The following is an 18,331-nucleotide window of genomic DNA, read 5'->3' as shown; positions in this document are numbered from 1 at the left end:
AATCAACGGAGGTTTTAGAACAGGTTGTGTTTAAAGTTCATCAGAATTTTTACTTCAGCAAAAATACACATCAGCCCGATTAAAATGTCCTAACCCTAACAGGGAATTTCACGTTACGGCCGCTACAAATATTAATTGATCTTAAAAATTGTATGCAAAGCGTGTTCCCCAATAAACTGGAAATGTTGACAAAAACGATTTAGCTTATCGGCCAGTATAAACTACACTCCGTTCGCAAAAAGAAACTTCTGCATTCAGACAAGTCACAGTTAAATGTTCGAAATCGGGCTTTTTAACCACATTAATTCTGCTGCTTCTCTATTTCTTCGGCACAAATATAAACCCAATGCAATTACTGCGAGACAAGTGGGAAACACATACTTACAAAGTGAAAAGGGACGATTCAAATCATCTGTTTAAAAAGCCTTCCTGAAAATCTCTGGGTCACAGTCAACATCTCAATCCAGGGTATTGATGGGACTTCCCAAAAGAGTGGAGATCTTACATCGCACTATTCCACAAATTGAACCAAGATAATCAATTAGCTTAACCCAATTGGATCTACGTTTTTTAAAGCAACATAAAACTGCATGGGGTGGGGATATGCAGTGCAACAGATTGTCCCTGGCACCCGGGGCTCCCTCCACACTACACTGATTTTTGATTTGATGAAGGGAGTACTCAACAGGATCAGGAAAACGTTCTAAGCTTCCCTGGCATAGAGAACTAATTCCTCTCTTTCCAGTCGATAGAATAAGTTTTCTTATGTACATTTGTGCCAAGGTGGTCAATGTTTCTGGCTGAAGTGCGGGCTAGAGTAACAATTTCAAAATGTTAATCTCGTCTGGATAGAACTGCAAGGATTGAAGTTTTAAATCTGAGAAACAAGTGATTGGACATCATTCCAGATCAGAGAACTCAAGGGTAATGGTGAATGAGATGGTGCAACTTAGGATGTGTTCAAGATGTTGATGTTAAGAGTAAAGTTAGCCAGGGACGTTCGGGTAACTGAGTCAAGAAATAATGAACACATGAATGAGTGTTTCATCAGTACCTGAGATATCCAAATACCAGAGAGCATTATATGGTCCTGGTGGTGGAGAGCTGAAAGTGGAAGTCATCTCTGAATTAAAATAGAGATTTGCAAATTGGTTTGGTGCGAGAAAGGTTCAAGGCGGGTTTGGAATTGAAGCACTGTTATCATCTTGCTCAGTTACTACAGTTTTTGTTAAATTTGGACATACAGCACAGGAACAGGCCATTCCAACCCTGAGTCATGCTACCCAATTTACACCCAATTAACCTACACCCCTGGTACGTTTCAAAGGATGGGAGGACACCAGAGCCCCCAACGAAAACCCATGCAGACGTGTGAAACGTACAAACTCCTTGCAGATGGCAAAGGATTCGAATCCCCAACACAATTGCTGGTGCTGGAAAGGTGTTGGACTATCCACTAGGCCGACCACGCTGCTCCTCAGAGCATCAATTCTCGTGCAAAACTTTTAAAAGATAGGGTCAGAATGCATCCATAAGTTGGTGCAAAACCGTCCACTTTACGGATAGGTTGGTGAATAGAGTTATATAGCAGCAAATGGAACCAGTTAATCACTTTGTTCAGTAGTAGTGTTCCTGTTTTCAGATTACTTTTCATGGACATACCACTGTAATTTTAATCTGAATTAATACAATGGTTTCATGTAAACTTAGCATCAATAATTGATTCTATGATTTCCCCCAGATGCAAACATATTAGGTTCTACATACAGATTCGCTGGTAAAAAATATGTTTGTCCTCATATCGTGTTTAAAATCAATGCATTAAAATCAAGATCCTCTCATGGAAAAAAAAAGAAAAATGGTGTCCCCAAATGTGGACATTATATCAATGAAAATTTTCTAATTATCACAACCTTCAGTTTTCCTGTGCCAATTATGTCCTATGCTCTGGCTGAAAGATCCAGCTTTCATTAAAAAAAATCCATTCTATAGCTCATTATGACTCATTTCTGTGCCATCTTCCTCATCAGAATGATGTGGTGGAAGATGCACAAACTAGGGAAAGAGAGAAGTCTAAGATTCAGCTCTTTATACAGCAATGATCAGTGGACAGGGATATAAATATGCAACTCTTTCATTTTTTTTAAATTTCACTCAAATTTGCAATTTTATTAATTAAAAACTACTTATACCCTTTTTTTCTTGTTTATATCAAATTCCATTTGTGCATATTTGCCTATAAACTAGGGTTGATAATTGGCAGACAAATACCTAGCACCTTTAAACAAATCATGTTTGCTCTTTTAGTAGAGGGATTAAACCAAGTAAACCAAGTAAAATAAATATTATATTTGAATATATTATCCATCAATTCACTACTACTGCCAACAATGTTTTTAATTACGTTCTCAGTTATCTGTTATCGGGAGTTCCTTGAAATCATTGTGTAGCAGAGAATATACTAAATGAAGTGACAAAAGCATTTCCAGGCAAAAGGTAGAACTTACATAGCACATCAATGAAAACTAAGAGAGGTAAAGATTCCATTATTGTCACATGAGCATTAATTACCAAGTTTCTCACTGACATCCTTGTGCATCTAAAATTGTTACCTACACAAGAACCTGGTGAAATTAGTGAAATCAAACATACCCCTTTCAGATCTTGTATTTGAATTGAAATTCAACTCAAAACAATCTTATGGTTTTCATTTGTTATTAATCCAAGTTTCTGAACACATAAACCTAGTAGGAATAAACAGTTACAGTTTTAATGAGAAGGAGGTCACAGGATGAAGATGATTTTTCTTTGGATTTAATCCACGTTGTGACGGTTTTGAAAATGGTTGGTGATAACATAAATTTTACAATAACATAAGTTTAGAGATTTGTTTGAAAGACAGGAGAAATGTGGCTACCAGACCACCCAAACCATTATGCTTAAAACTTAATACTCAATTTCATTCACTTGATTGAAATCAATATTATATGTCACATTAAAAAAAATAGTTGCTTCAGTATCATCCATTTAGATTTGGGACCCAAAACAAACTTCGACCCCAAGGACTGACACCACTGACTTTACTCCACGTATATTCAACTTCCCAACACTAATCTTTGCACATTGGGATGATTTCATGATGTCCGTAGTTTACTGCAGTTCAAATTTCAAAATCGTCCCTTTTCTTAACAACCATAGGTGGAAAGTAAACATGAAAAAAATTTCCTTTACTCATGATAATGTCAGCACTAAGTTTAATAACGCAATCATATGTGTTTTGTGTTGTTGAATTCAGTGTATTTCTGATCGTGGTTGATCCTATGTAACCTTTCATTGAGCTCCATTTTATGTGAAACAATCAGTGAGAGTTCGTACAGTCTTCCTGTTCATTTTCTTCAGTTTGGTGCCTAAAACAATCTGTATGGAGGAAGGGTGTATTTAAAACCACATCTGTGTGTAATCAATTCCTACAGTGATAGAAATGTGAACCAATTAACGACAAGTTATTTGTCAGGTAATTGCTGTACAGATTAAATATTTTTTATTTACATTTTACGGAAGATTAGTGAGATGTGAGTTTGACCCAGGATAGAATATCAAAGAGGGTAGCCATTTTTTGTCACTAATATGTAAATAATGTCTGTTGTGTTGATGAACAGTGTGTTGTCAGTGTTGCCTTACCTAGATGGTGAGAGCATTTTCTCTTTTTTGTTGGCTCCTCAGTAATTGCCACAATTCTATAGAATGTTTGAAAATATATAATTCAAAGAACTCAGAGTCCTTAGCAGCAGACTGTTAAAATGATCGAGTCTACATTAACAGCAAATCTTTTCTTGCCTATCATATACAATATCAATTCACTTTAAAGGTTTTTTCAGGATTTGATCCATATTTAGCAATGTATAGTTTCTATATTCGATTTACCAATGTAGGTTGCAAAGTGGATTTGTTCACTTTGGACGAGAATGATGACACGCACAGATTTTTTTTTTAAAAAGAGTTTTCACATATTCCCCAATACAGTATATAAATAAAACAAGAACATTTATTTATATATCCACTGTCATTACTACACCTTTCAATCTTTGGAAGATACAGGAGATTTGTTCAAACCAGGAAGGTTGTTAATAAGGTTCCAATGTCAACCAGTTTCCACTTGGCACATAATGAGAGGCAGGCCATCTTGCATTCTGCAAGCTTGTTAGATAAAATTATTTACACAACTACGATTAAATCATTAAAGTTTAAATATGTTTTGATTTATCTGTAAAATAAAAGAAATAGATAATAATATCTGCCAAAGAAATTAATTCAGAATGATAGAAGAAATTGCTTTTCACTTCAAAACATTAATATTAGAGAGAATTTGATGACCAATTTATAAATTCTTGATCTATTGGTATTATATTCACCGAGTGGTGACTAAACAATTGCAAATGTCCAATTAACATTAAACTCTTGAAGACAATATCTGGTTTGTAGAACTATTGTTTGAGGAAAGGATAAGTTCAATATTTGAAGAAACAAGACATAATCCAAGGTAATCATTCAGTTTAAAATGTCATAATTTTCAATTAAATTAAGCAATTTCTGCTTCCATATTAACTCCACTGTCGGTGGTTGTTTATGCAGAAGTGAAGCAGTTTTGCACACCATATATTTGACTATTTCATACTCTACTAATTATCAATTAGACTTTGACAACATCTCTCCAAAATTACATGATTTAGTATTAATCCAGCTCCTAGACACGCCAATACCTGGATGAGCAAAACTAAACATATCAAAGTGCCTAATATTTAGTAAAATATTGGGTAATAGAGGGTGAGGACAACATTTATTTATCTAATTAATCTGGCTTTTAATTTAATTTTTTTTTATTGTCTTTTGTAGACAAACACACATTACCAGTTGCTATAACCTGTACCTTAAAAATACCTGCATAAAACTGTTTTCTAAATGCTCCAATGCAAGGTCAATATTGTTTTTAAAAAAAAGACAATAAGATTTAAATTGACCAAGCAATGGAGACATAATTTTTAGAAAGTAGCTGTAATAAAATGCACTCAATTATTGATTCTAGAACAGAAGTTTCCATTAAATATTCAATGTTTAAGGTATAGAAAGAAGAATTTTCCCCAATATCCTTTCTTGCTTATGCATGAAAAGGTAAGAATGAATTTTGAAAATAACATTAATAAGCCTTAATTGGGCCAAAATACTGAAATTCAAAGGTGCCAATGACTCTGGGTACTTTTCGAAACATTAATTGTGATTTGTTTAATTTTTGTAAATAAGTTTCCAGTGATAATCTAGTAAATGAACTGTAGTACGTATTGCCACTGAGAAGCTCGCCTCTTACAAAAAGGGAAAGTGCAAAGCAATTATTTAAATAAAAAATAAAAGTGAGTGAATTCCATTAATTGTATTGTGCTATGTGGCCTTGTAAAATGTTTCATTATAAAGAGCTTTTGCAGCTAATTAGATAACCTGCACTTTGTGAAGGTCACTTAAAATATTTTTTGAAAAAAGGACAATTTTGTTTTTGTGTATGTAATGTATAAATAAAGCAGTCAAGGGCTGAACTCCAGCAGTTCGTTGGCAAATGTTTATTCATGGGCTCATGTTTCCAGAGGTGAAGTCTGTGAAAGCCTCAGTCACCATAGTACGGTCTACAAGACCATTTGTGAATTTGCTTGTTATATAAAAAAAAACACTCACTGAATGTAAAAAAAAACCCCTCAAATGTTTTGAGAAATTTTGTGGACATGTTTTACTGTAGGCACTATAAAAGTTTATTTTGATGATTTTTAATGGGGGATCTGTATTTATCTGAATAGCCACATCATTCTGGATGTATATAAAGCGAGATGTCTGTACCTTATGGTGTCTCTCAGTCTTTCTTTGTTCCTTTCAGAACCACTCATCAATTTTAACTTTGCGTACGTACGGAATGAAATGAAATCATTGTGCAAGTTTCTTCACTTGGGAAACAAGTTTTCTTTCTTTCTTTTCCAATCTTTTTATTATTATTATAATTTATAAACACATACAGTTCAAAGAGATATGAAAAATACATAGTAAATAACGAATTAATACAGAGATGTTAAACAATAATATTGCAGAATAAAAATATATCATAAAAAAATTTTTAGATCAGTTTAGAGTATGAACTATCTCTAAAAAAAGATATAATTAATAAAAAGAGAAAAAAAAAAGAGAGAAAAAAAAACCCCAAAAAGGAAGAAAAAACAAATCTGAATTAAAAACAAGTTTTCAATTCAAATGAATATTGGATCTAGAAAAATCTTACCGCCTCATACTTAGGTCAAGGAACTTTCTAATCCTAAAATGAAAGAAATATTAATTTTAAAATGAACTGATCCTGCATAACAATCTTGACCTGCTAGAAGTCAATGGAAGTTTCTATGTTCCAATTATTGGATATAGTCAACCACCCATTATTGAATCGTTGATTGTAATTTGATTAATCCATTCCATTAAGAGTGTTGCCTTGTGCTTTTCTAACAATATATTTAACAGAAGGAATCTGGCAAAGTTTTTTTTTTATTAAGTTTTGTTGTTTCACCATGGCACCCGTGCCATTAGGTTTGAGTCCTTGAGCTGAACAGCATAGATGCGAGCCCTTCATCTCACTGTATCTGTTCTAACCATCTATTCTAATCACATTTTCCTGCATTAATTCTATATTCTTCTGTTCCTTCCTCAAACAAGTATGTGTATAGATGTGCTTTCAATTATGGTTACTCTTTCTTCTTCCACCACCTCGCCAGGCAGCTCATTCAGATGCCAACTACTCTTTGTGTGAAAAAAAAATGATCCCTCAGATCTCCTTTCAACATACCTGTAAGGTATGCCCTCTGGTTTTTGATACCCACATCATGGGAAAGAGGCATTGATTATCTCTCCTATCTATGTCTCTCCTAATTTGAATATGCCTCCATCATTTCACTCTCCTCTGCATCAATAAGAAGGTGGAAAGGAGGAGGGGTGGGAAAGGAAGAGGAGCATGGGTGAATGCCGGTGTGGGAGAAAGAAGAAAAAAGTGTCAGTGTGAGGTGGAAGGAAAGAAGGTGCCTATTCCTGCATTGCCGCATGCTCCTGGTAGATCAGATTAGGTTTTGCGCTCGTGAGATATGGATCGTGTGTATAGTTTTTCCATCTATTACAAGGTCCCATTTCATTTTTGTGTGACTGTCACTTTAAGGGTTAACAAATCAAGCTGCAACCCTGCAGAGATTTGGAGAGACTGGAGGTGGCAACAACTTGTACAGCATGTACCAACTGCACTACTTTTGAAGAGAAGACAGGAAATGTGCTGCTTTTCCAGGGACACCGGTGGGAAGAGTCATGTGAGAGACACACTTAAAGAAACAGGCACTTGGTCGTCAGCAGCTAACTCTATGACCAGCAGCCAACTGAAAGAGCGCTGTGCTGGAGTGGCTCTGTGTGGTAATGGACTATTTGTTTCTTCCTGTCAGGAGAAGTTTTGATCCCCACTGTGACCAAAAGAAAGAATATTTTTGAAGGGGAATTATTAAACCCCACCATGACCAAAGGAAAGGTAATTTTGAAGAGGACTTATTGAACCTTCTTTGGCTTGGCTTTGCCGACGAAGATTTATGGAGGGTTAATATCCACGTCAGCTGCAGGCTTGTTTGTGGCTGACAAGTCACGATTGCAGCGGTTGCAAGGGAAAATTGGTTGGTTGGGGTTGGGTGTTGGGTTTTTCCTCCTTTGTCTTTTGACAGTGAGGTGGGCTCTGCGATCTTCTTCAAAGGAGGTTGCTGCCCGCCGAACTGTGAGGCGCCAAGATGCACGGTTTGAGGCCATATCAGCCCACTGGCGATGGTCAATGTGGCAGGCACCAAGAGCTTTCTTTAGGCAGTCCTTGTACCTCTTCTTTGGTGCACCTCTGTCTCGGTGGCCAGTGGAGAGCTCGCCATATAACACGATCTTGGGAAGGTGATGGTCCTCCATTCTGGAGATGTGACCTACCCAGCGCACGGCCAAAGGAAAGGTCACTTTGTTTGACACATATCTGGGTAAAGGAATCAGTAGTCTTGCCTCATTGGATCATAACCATTGTGCTGGTCATTTTGACTGACCTTTGCCAGGGTTTTTAGAAACTTTTGGTTTCCCCCATGAAAGGAAAATGGGACCTGTGATAATCACTTGTTTGAAAGGACATTCACTCTGGAAGCAATTTGACCAGGATGTGTGAATTTTCTGCAGTCCAATCACTCAGTCTCTCCCGCCTCATTTGTAATTACTTCTTTGCTTCACTTTAAGAGTCTTTGTGTCAACAACAGATGTCTAAGACTGACTTTGGAATTACTTTCCAAAATTGTGCCTAAGCTGCAATGGTTTGGGGTATCGCACGTGTGCATGCGTGCACACACACACACACACACACACTCACACACACACACACACACACACACACACACACACACACACACACACACACACACACACACACACACACACACACACACACGTCTATTTCTACATAGTTGGGGCTTTAAGTTTAGATAAGGTATTATATTGTTAATAATTAATAATAAAATTGTTATTTTAAAAGTAACACTGTCTTGGCAAATTACTATTGCTGCTGGTCTGTAATGTAACCTAATTGGGGGCTCATCCAGGATCACACCAAAATTGGAGCTTAGTGCTCAATTAATTTTCAATTTGAAGAAAAAAATAATTTAATCAATTTCAATTTTTCTTCCTTTTTGAAAGGCAATTAAAAGGCTTGCGTGTATGTGGAAAAACAGCAGGAATAGATATTGAGGAGTCTTTGGAATTGCTATCATCTGTAGGTTTGCAGAGGGCGAAAAAGAATGAGTTGGTGGATATCACCCAAAAGTTGGGACTTTCCACAGTAAAGCCATCAATGAAAATGGCAGAGGTCAAGAGAGATATAGTTGAACACTATATACCAGTGAGGAAGTTTTGAGAGGTGAAGTAAAACAATTTCCCGAGAGTAAATCCCTTGAGCAGTGGTCAACAAATTGAATTAGAAAAACTTAGCTGTGAGGCAGAGGAAGCAGAGAGGAGAAGGTAGTTTGAGAGAGATCAAAGCCAGTATGAGTTAGAAAAATATTGATTTGAGGAAGCAGAGAGACAAAAGCAGCTTGAGCTAGGAGTTAGAAAAATGTAAAAGGGAGGAAACAGAAAAGGAAAGGGAGTTTGAGCAAGAAATGGAAACTTGACAAGAATCTGCTAAATTAGCGGATGAGAGTGTTTTAACCCATAGGGTTAAGTTTGTGCCAAGTGGAGCTTTCCCGAAGGGTAATGTGGAATATCCATGTAAGTTAGAAAGCAAATCGGAAAGTAGAATTAGTAGCAAAGATGAAAGGAAGCAAGTAAAAGAAAAACCTTTGGGGTCCCCTTTGCCACTATTGTAATAAACCTGGCCACATGATAGCAAATGGTTCCAAGGTGAGAAATAGAGTTCCACCTTCTGGTCCTAGTGAGAAGTTTGTAACCAGTAGGGAGGTTGGATTAGTTCCTCCATTTGATGAGACAAAGACAGATTCCAAATATCTATCCAGCCTCCGCAGTGACTCGAGCTATGAATAAAAAGCTTGCCGGTGCTTACAATCCTGTGCAGCCTGACTTAAAAGGGACTGCGATCTGTGATAGTGCAAAACAGCCTACAGGTTGTAATAACCTGCCAAAGATTTTACCTCCTTTATTGGACCAAAGTTCTGGTGTTAAGCTTGACAGTGAAGATTTGTCTTTGACCTTAAAAGTGTTTATAGCTGGGCAGAACAGTGATCCTGATCTTACTGAAGTGAAAAATTAGGTTCTCGCTGATGATGAAATTAAGAAAGTTCCAATAGGATATTATTTCATGGAAGGTGTGTTAATGAGGAAGTGGAGACCACTTGATATCCCTGCCAATGAAGAATGGGCGGTAGTTTCACCAGGTTGAAGTTCCTAAAGCCTATGGGGATGGAATTTTAACCTTGGCCTATAGCATGCCCTTGGGTGGTAATCTTGGTGTAAAGAAAACTATATATATTATGAAACAATTCTATTTGCCTAGTTTAAGAAAAGATGTAACATTTTGGTGGACATATCACATTTCTCAGGTTGTGGGTAAGCTTAATCACGGTTCCCTGGTGGCTCCTTTAAACCCATTCTTGCTTTTGGTGAACCCTTTTCTAAAGTTATTGTTGATCATGTTGCCCCATTGGCCAAGTCAAAAACTTGGGAATTAGTACTCGTTAACTGTCATGTGTACAGCCTCCCAGTTTCCAAAAGCAATACCACTTTAAAATATTAAAGCTTAAACTGTCAAGGGCTCTTGTTAAAAAAACTTTCACTTTGTTTGGTTTGCCTAAAGAGATCCAATCAACTAGGGAAGTAATTTTATGTCAGGGCAGTTTCAGTAGATAGTTTATAAATTGGAAGCTTACCATATCACGCCGTCCGCATATCATCCAGAATCTCAAGGGGCCTTGGAGAAGTTCCATTTGACCCTCAAAACCATGATGAGAACCTATTGTTTTGAGAATGAGAAGGACTGGGAGGAGGGTGTCCCTTTGCTTTTGTTTGCAGAAAGAGAGTCTGTGCAAGAATCATAAGTGTTAATCCTTTTCCTAAAAAGTTCTAATTCTCCTAGAGCAAAATTTTCAGGCCCTTATGAGATAGAGTCAAAGGTTAAATGAAGTCAACTATGTAATTCAAACACCCAATTGGAGATGTAGAACCCAGAGTTGCCATGTACGCATGTTAAAACCTTATTTTGAGAACTAGGCTGGTGGCAAGGAGCCGTCTTCAGTCACTTGTTGAGAAAACTGAATTTGGTGACCTGAGGCACCACATGCTGACTCTTGTGAGGGTCACTTCACCATTTTCCCAGTTTGTCTGTTTAATTCAAGTATTTTGCAGAATTTGGATGTTGACTTATCTTCAGTCCCATGAAAAGGAACAAATGAAACAGCCACCTTTAAAATTTAGAAACTTGCTTCCTGACGTGCTTAAAAAGAACCCCAAAAACTTGTTGCCAGGCTTATCAAACAACATCCCTATCGAATGAATGTTGAAAAGTGTAAACTGGTAGATCAAGAGATTAAATATATGTTAAAGAATTAGACATTCTACCTCAGAATGGAGTTCACCTTGTGTCCTGGTGCCTAAATTAGATGGGACGATTAGATTTTGCACTGATTATAGAAAGGTTAATGTGGTAACAAAGACCGATGCCTATCCTATTCCTAGGGTGGATGATTGTGTGGACAAGGTTGGAAAGGCTAAATTTCTTACAGAGATGGACTTATTAATAGGTTACTGGTGTGTTCCCCTAATAGACAGACATAGGGATATTTCTGCATTTGTAACCTCATCTCGGTTATATGAATACAATGTTCTACCAGGGACATTCCAAGGAATAGTCAATTCTGTGATTCATGGTTCAGAGCATGCAAATGCATATATTGACAATTTGGTTATGGGAAATGACACCTGGGAAGTACATATCTCTGTGTTAGAGAAAATGACAAACTTTTAAAAGCTAAAAGTAAATTTGGCCATGCTACTGTGATTTATCTCGATTATGTTGTTGGTCAGGGCAAGTTGGTGCCTGTTCAGGCGAAAGTTCAGATGATTTCTGAACTTCCCATTCCCATAGGTAAGAAAGCTAATAGGATGTTTTTTGGGAATGGTAGAGTATTATATAAAATTCTGTAAAAAAACTTTGCTGATATCGCTCTTTTTTTGACTAACCTTCTGAAGAAGGGTGAAAAGTTTGTTTGGTCAGAGCTTTGTAGGGAAACATGTGATAAACTGAAGCCATTTTTAGTCTCCAGCCTGTGCTTAAGTCACCTGACTTTGAGTGGCCATTTTCTTTGGCAGTCAATGCTAATAATCAAGCTACAGGAGCAGGTAGTCCCGACTTACGACCTATGCGACTCACGACCATACAATTTTTAAATAAATATAAAATACACACAGTTTATGCTGTATTTTACAAACTTTAACAGGGCATGTAAGAGCCAAAATGTGCGTACTTACCTTGTTAATTAGTGACCTGGTGTCCATAAGGTGGGTACAGCCATCTTGATTCCTGTGTGCATGCGTGAATCTTTGGTTGGCGCATGCACGGTGAGTTAACATATTGGAGTTCAGATGCCATATGTGTGAGAGTTAAGTGAACAAATTCAATATCATTTGAGCGCTTAACTCTCATGCATGCGGCAACCGAACTCCAATGCGTGAACCCACTATGCATGGACCAACCGAAAACTCGCATGTGCGTACAGGAATCAAGATGGCCGCACCCAGCCTATGGACCTTGGGATGCTGATTATCAAGGTAAGTATGCAATTCCGTCATATGTCCATTCCATGATACCTCTGGTCATCCAGAACAGAACACGGGCATATCTGGGAGAGTATCTGTACTAAAGAATGGTTGAGATGATATTGACCATACAGTGGCTTACTTATCCAAGAAATTCAATAAACTTAAAGGAATTATTCTGCCACAGAGAATGAACTGGCTTTGCAGCATTTCAACGATTATATCTGAACAACTCAGGGAGCACTTGTTGTGTATTCTGATCATAATCCTTTTGGGTTCTTAAATAAAATGGAAAACAAAAATAGACGATTGTTAAACTGGAGTCTAATTCTCCAGGAATATGATTTAATGATAACTCGTATTAAAGGCAAGAATAATGAAATTGCTGATTGCTTTACAAGATGTTAAGTTTGCAACGTAACTGAAAATGTTATATTTGTTTGTATTATATAATGTAAATAGTGACTATATTATTTCAAACATTATAGGTTGCAGTTAAAATTTTGCTCTGACAGCCCAAATTTTCTTTGTGAGAGGGAGGTATGAGGATCCATTTCATTTTTATGTGACTTTCACTTTAAGGGTTAACAAATCAAGCTGCAACCCTGCACAACTTTGGAGGGACTGGAGGTGGCACAACTTATATAGGATGTAACAACTCTCTAGCTTTGAAGAGGAGAGGAAATGTGTTGTTTTTTTCCCAAGGACACAGGTGGGAAGAGTCATGTGAGGGTCATATTTGAAGGAATGGGCACTTTGTGGTCAGCACTGTGCTGGAGTGGCTCCATGTGGTAATGGACAACTTATTTGTTTCTCCCTATCAGGAGATATTTTTATCTTCACCATGGCCAAAGGAAAGATCATTTTGAAGGAGACTTATTGAACCACACTGTGACCACAGGGTAAAGGAAGCAGTAGACTTGCCTCATTTGATTGTGACCATTGTGTTGGTCATTTTGACTGATCCTTGCCAGGGTATTTAGAAACTTCATGGAATCACACATTTTGGTTCCCCCACAAAATGAAAAGTGGAGCTGTGATAACCACTCGTCTGAAAGGACATTTTCTCTGGAAGCAACTTGACCAGCATACATGAGTTTTCAATAGTCCAATCCCTCAGTCTCTCCCATCTCAGTCATAATTACCTCTTTTCTTCGTGTCAATACTCGATGTTTAAGACCAACTTTGGAATGACTTTCCAGGGTTATGCCTAAGCTGTAATAGTTTTGATTATCTCTCACACACACACACACACACACACACACACACACACACACACACACACACACACACACACACACACACACACACACACACACACACACACACACACACACACACACACACACACACACACACACACACAAACACACACACACACACACTCCCATAAATGTTTATTTGCACATAGTTGGGGGTTAAACTTAGATATTGTGTTATATTATTAGTAATTAATAATAAAAATATTATTTTAAAAATAACACTGTTTTGGCGAAATCCCATTGCTACGGATCTGCAACACCACACTTCTAATCCTGCCCAGGAGTTTCCAATCTGCATTTCTAATTTGGTAAAGAGTCCATTCTGCCAGTTCTTGAGAGAATCATGAACAGAGGAGCATAAGAAATAGGACCAGAAGTAGCACATTCCTTATGTTTGCTATGCTGCTTATATTTGCCGATTATGATAACCCAACTGCTTCTTCTCCATTTGCTAATCTTCATGAACAGTTCACACAAGAATGCTTTCAATGTGATTGTTAAAGTATTTTGACAAATAAATTAATTAAATGCTCATGTTTTTAACTTTCTCACACTTTGTGGGAATTAAAAATGGCAATAACTATATGTGTTTTTATGGATATGCTTCTTGCAATTATGGGTTAATGAAAATGGAATCACTCTATGCTTAAAACAAACTGGATTTTAAAATGGGAATTAATTGGACACTTCAACAGCATTGTATGAAATATGTAGAAGTCCATCGCTCTAAATAATTGAAATACAGGAACTTCAGTAGAACATTTTAAGAGAATTAATAATTAACATTTTTACAAACCAATCCTACACATCATAATAGATTTTGGAAACCTTTACCAATGACATTCCACATAGTGGCATTGACACTCAACAATATCATTCATAATGTACATCCTGCAAGCTCACATCAAGACACAAGAGAAACTTGTCCGTGAACTACTCTTTGCAGACGATGCCGCTTTAGTTGCCCATTCAGAGCCAGCTCTTCAGCGCTTGACGTCCTGTTTTGCGGAAACTGCCAAAATGTTTGGCCTGGAAGTCAGCCTGAAGAAAACTGAGGTCCTCCATCAGCCAGCTCCCCACCATGACTACCAGCCCCCCCACATCTCCATCGGGCACACAAAACTCAAAACGGTCAACCAGTTTACCTATCTCGGCTGCACCATTTCATCAGATGCAAGGATCGACAACAAGATAGACAACAGACTCGCCAAGGCAAATAGCGCCTTTGGAAGACTACACAAAAGAGTCTGGAAAAACAACCAACTGAAAAACTTCACAAAGATAAGCGTATACAGAGCCGTTGTCATACCCACACTCCTGTTCGGCTCCGAATCATGGGTCCTCTACCGGCATCACCTACGGCTCCTAGAACGCTCCACCAGCGTTGTCTCCGCTCCATCCTCAACATTCACTGGAGCGCTTTCATCCCTAACGTCGTAGTACTCGAGATGGCAGAGGTCGACAGCATCGAGTCCACACTGCTGAAGATCCAGCTGCGCTGGGTGGGTCACGTCTCCAGAATGGAGGAGCATCGCCTTCCCAAGATCGTGTTATATGGCGAGCTCTCCACTGGCCACCGTGACAGAGGTGCATCAAAGAAGAGGTACAAGGACTGCCTAAAGAAATCTCTTGGTGCCTGCCTCATTGACCACTGCCAGTGGGCTGATCTCGCCTCAAACCATGCATCTTGGCGCCTCACAGTTCGGCGGGCAGCAACCTCCTTTGAAAAAGACCACAGAGCCCACCTCACTGACGAAAGGCAAAGGAGGAAAAACCCAACACCCAACACCAACCCACCAATTTTCCCCTGCAACCGCTGCAACCGTGTCTGCCTGTCCCGCATCGGACTTGTCAGCCACAAACGAGCCTGCAGCTGACGTGGACATTACCCCTCCATAAATCTTCGTCCGCGAAGCCAAGCCGAAGATCATCAGAAATTGTGTCAAGTGTAATCTCTGAAATATGCAAATCTAGCCTACTGATAGAAAGTAAACTCTATTTAAATTGTTCATATTCCAAAGTTATTCCAACTCACTATTGAAGGTGTCAATGACAGAGTAACAATTGTGTGATGTATAATTTTATTGGCATAACAATAACTTTATAATCCTATATTTACACAACTAGGGTCTTGCATTAATAAGAGTCAGCCAATCATATATCAATATGAAAACACCACGTTGTGTCAGTTAGCTATATTTGCAATGTTAATCTTGAGGAGTCGATCCTCTGGCTTTGAAAATGTTTTGAGCATTAAAGAGTAAATCTTGTTGTCTTGAGTCAGCAGTTCCAATCAAAACTACTAGTTTTCAGGTGTTGAAGCTTCAGTAAAGTTTGAACTTCACACACATGATTCCAAGCACTGAAATCAGAATCTTACCTAATGGCGCATGGTGAAAAATTAATCCCTATACATCATGGTTCCTCAGCATTGTAATAAGGATGGCATCTCTCGTCCCATAGCTTGCCAGAGCTGACATAGATCAGAAAAAGATTATGGTGAGCTTCATTATTATTCTTATGAGGTAACCATATAGCAATTACAGCACAGAAACAGGCAGTTCAGCCCTTCAAGTCCATGCTGAACACCTTCTCCCACCTCATCCCATTGACTCGTACCCAGACCATAATCCTCCATACCCTCTCTCATCCATATACCTATCTAATTTTCCTTAAATATTAAAATTGAACCCGCATCTACCACTTCAGCCAGAAGCTCAGTCCACACTCACACCACCCTCTGAGTGAAGAAATTCCCCCGCACGTTCCCCTAAAACTTTTCCCCTTCGGTCTCAATCCATGTCCTCTTGTTTGAATCTCCCTCATTCTCAGTGGAAAAAGCCTGTCTACATTGACTTTACCTGTCCCCCTCATAATTTTAAATACCTCTATCAAATCACCTCTCAATCTTCAATGTTCCAGGGAATAAAATCACAGCCTGCTCAACCTTTCCCTGTAACTCAAACCCTGATACCAGGCCACATTCTTGATAATCTCCTCTGCACTCTCTCTATTCTGTTTATATCCTTCCTAGAATTTAGAACCAAAACTGCACACAATTTTGTTTATATCTTTCCTATAATTTGGTGACCAAATTTGGCCTCACCAATGCCTTATGTAACTTCAACATGACATCCCAACTCCTGTATTCAATACTCTGATTTATGAAGGCCAACATACCAAATGCTTTCTTCACCAACCTACCAACATGTGACTCAACTTTCAGGGAATTATACACCAGAATTCCTAAATCCCTCTGTTCTACTGCACACTTCAATTGTCAACCATTTAACGTGTAGGACTTTTGCTGATTAATCCTACCAAAATGTAGCACCTCACATTTATCAGTATATTTCAGCCCACTATTCTAATGGTCCTATATCCCATTGGAAGCTTTGATAATCTTTTCATTGTCCACAACACTACCAATCTTCAAACCATCAAACTATAAAATTTATAAAATTGTGAGGCCAGTTAAAATACTTTTCCCTGGGTTAAAAAAAAATCAAGTACTAGAGGACATGAAATTAAGGTGAGGCGGAAAGTTTAAAGATGTGCAGAGCAAGTTTCTTTCTACACTGAGGTACCACTGAATGGTCGGCACCTGCAATGAGCTGCCGGGGATGCTGTATATGATACAGTAGAAGTATTTAAGGGACTTTTAGATGGGCACATGAATATGAATGGAATGGAGAGATATGGATCATGAGCAGGCAGAAGTTTAAGTTGGTAAGTGTGTTCAGAGGAAACTGTGTGGGCCAAAAAGCCTGGGCCTGAGTTGTATTGTTCTATGTTCTACCAAGTACACACAATTTATTCTATAATATTAGTAAAACTGTAGTGTGTTTGGCAGCACTTCTGGTAGTCTATATATTTATTTCTTATTGCTTTCATACAGATGACATAAACTAAACACTTTTGAACATAGTAGTAATAATATTAATAATAAAATTATTATTATTATAATAATATTTATGAAGGGTTGTGCAGATGAATACATACATATCAGTAGCAATTAACCTTTAGGACAGCAATGAGAAGATTTATTTAAAAAATATATAATCTATTTACAACATGCGGGGAAACGTGATCTCCTTTATTTTATGTTACCATGTAAGGTATATCATTGATACTTGTGTAATCGCACTTTGGGGACCAATTTTTCAGGTCAAATTGGGGGGGGGGGTCGACTTTTACACTGATACTACTTTTGACCACAGTAAGTACCTGTGTCATTCAATGTGTCAGGATCTCGGATGTCCAGGGCTGGGTGGTATGTGCGTGTTTTGGGTGCCAGGAGCTTAGATAGGCGAGCAGTCGGGACCGACAGTTGGCCGAGGCGAGGTTCCATGGTTGGAGTGTCGGCAGCTTGGATGGGCGAGCAGCTGAGGTGAGCATTCACAGTTGCTGTGTGGGTAACTTAGATGGGTGGTTATTCAAGGTGTCATGAGCTCGGATGAGTGGGTGACCAAGACAAGGATTTGTAGTCGGTAGCTCGGATCAATGGGCAGCCAAGGCGAGGGTTCGAGGTTGGGGCATCAGGAGCTCAGATGGACAGGCAACCATGGCCAAAATTAGGGAATCTTGCCTCTTTTGAACAAAGGGCTTTCCTCTTGGGAGCGAAGAAGAATGAGAGGTGACTTAATAGAGGTCTACAAGCCTAGAAAGGGTAGAGAGCCAGCACCTTTCTCCCACAGTCGGAAAAGCAAACACTAGAAGATATTTGTACAAAG

General features: G+C 38.3%; 1 long non-coding RNA gene across 8 annotated transcripts in view; it reads right to left on the bottom strand.

Annotated features, from left to right (window-relative positions):
- Positions 1-18,331, bottom strand: part of LOC138763932 (uncharacterized) — a 37,447-nt gene that overhangs the window by 1,999 nt on the left and 17,117 nt on the right. For 3 of the 8 annotated variants that reach the window (XR_011357906.1, XR_011357900.1, XR_011357907.1), the window contains one exon: positions 386-511. This is a non-coding gene — a long non-coding RNA (uncharacterized lncRNA). Of the gene's footprint in view, positions 1-385; positions 512-2,652; positions 2,745-4,075; positions 4,198-6,313; positions 6,347-15,978; positions 16,072-18,331 lie in introns of all 8 variants that reach the window. The other 5 variants (XR_011357901.1, XR_011357905.1, XR_011357902.1 and 2 more) reach the window with 4 other exon arrangements.

The sequence above is a fragment of the Narcine bancroftii genome, chromosome 5 (assembly GCF_036971445.1).
Source record: "Narcine bancroftii isolate sNarBan1 chromosome 5, sNarBan1.hap1, whole genome shotgun sequence".
Lineage (NCBI taxonomy): Eukaryota > Metazoa > Chordata > Chondrichthyes > Torpediniformes > Narcinidae > Narcine > Narcine bancroftii.
This window is presented reverse-complemented; position numbering and strand designations above follow the sequence as displayed.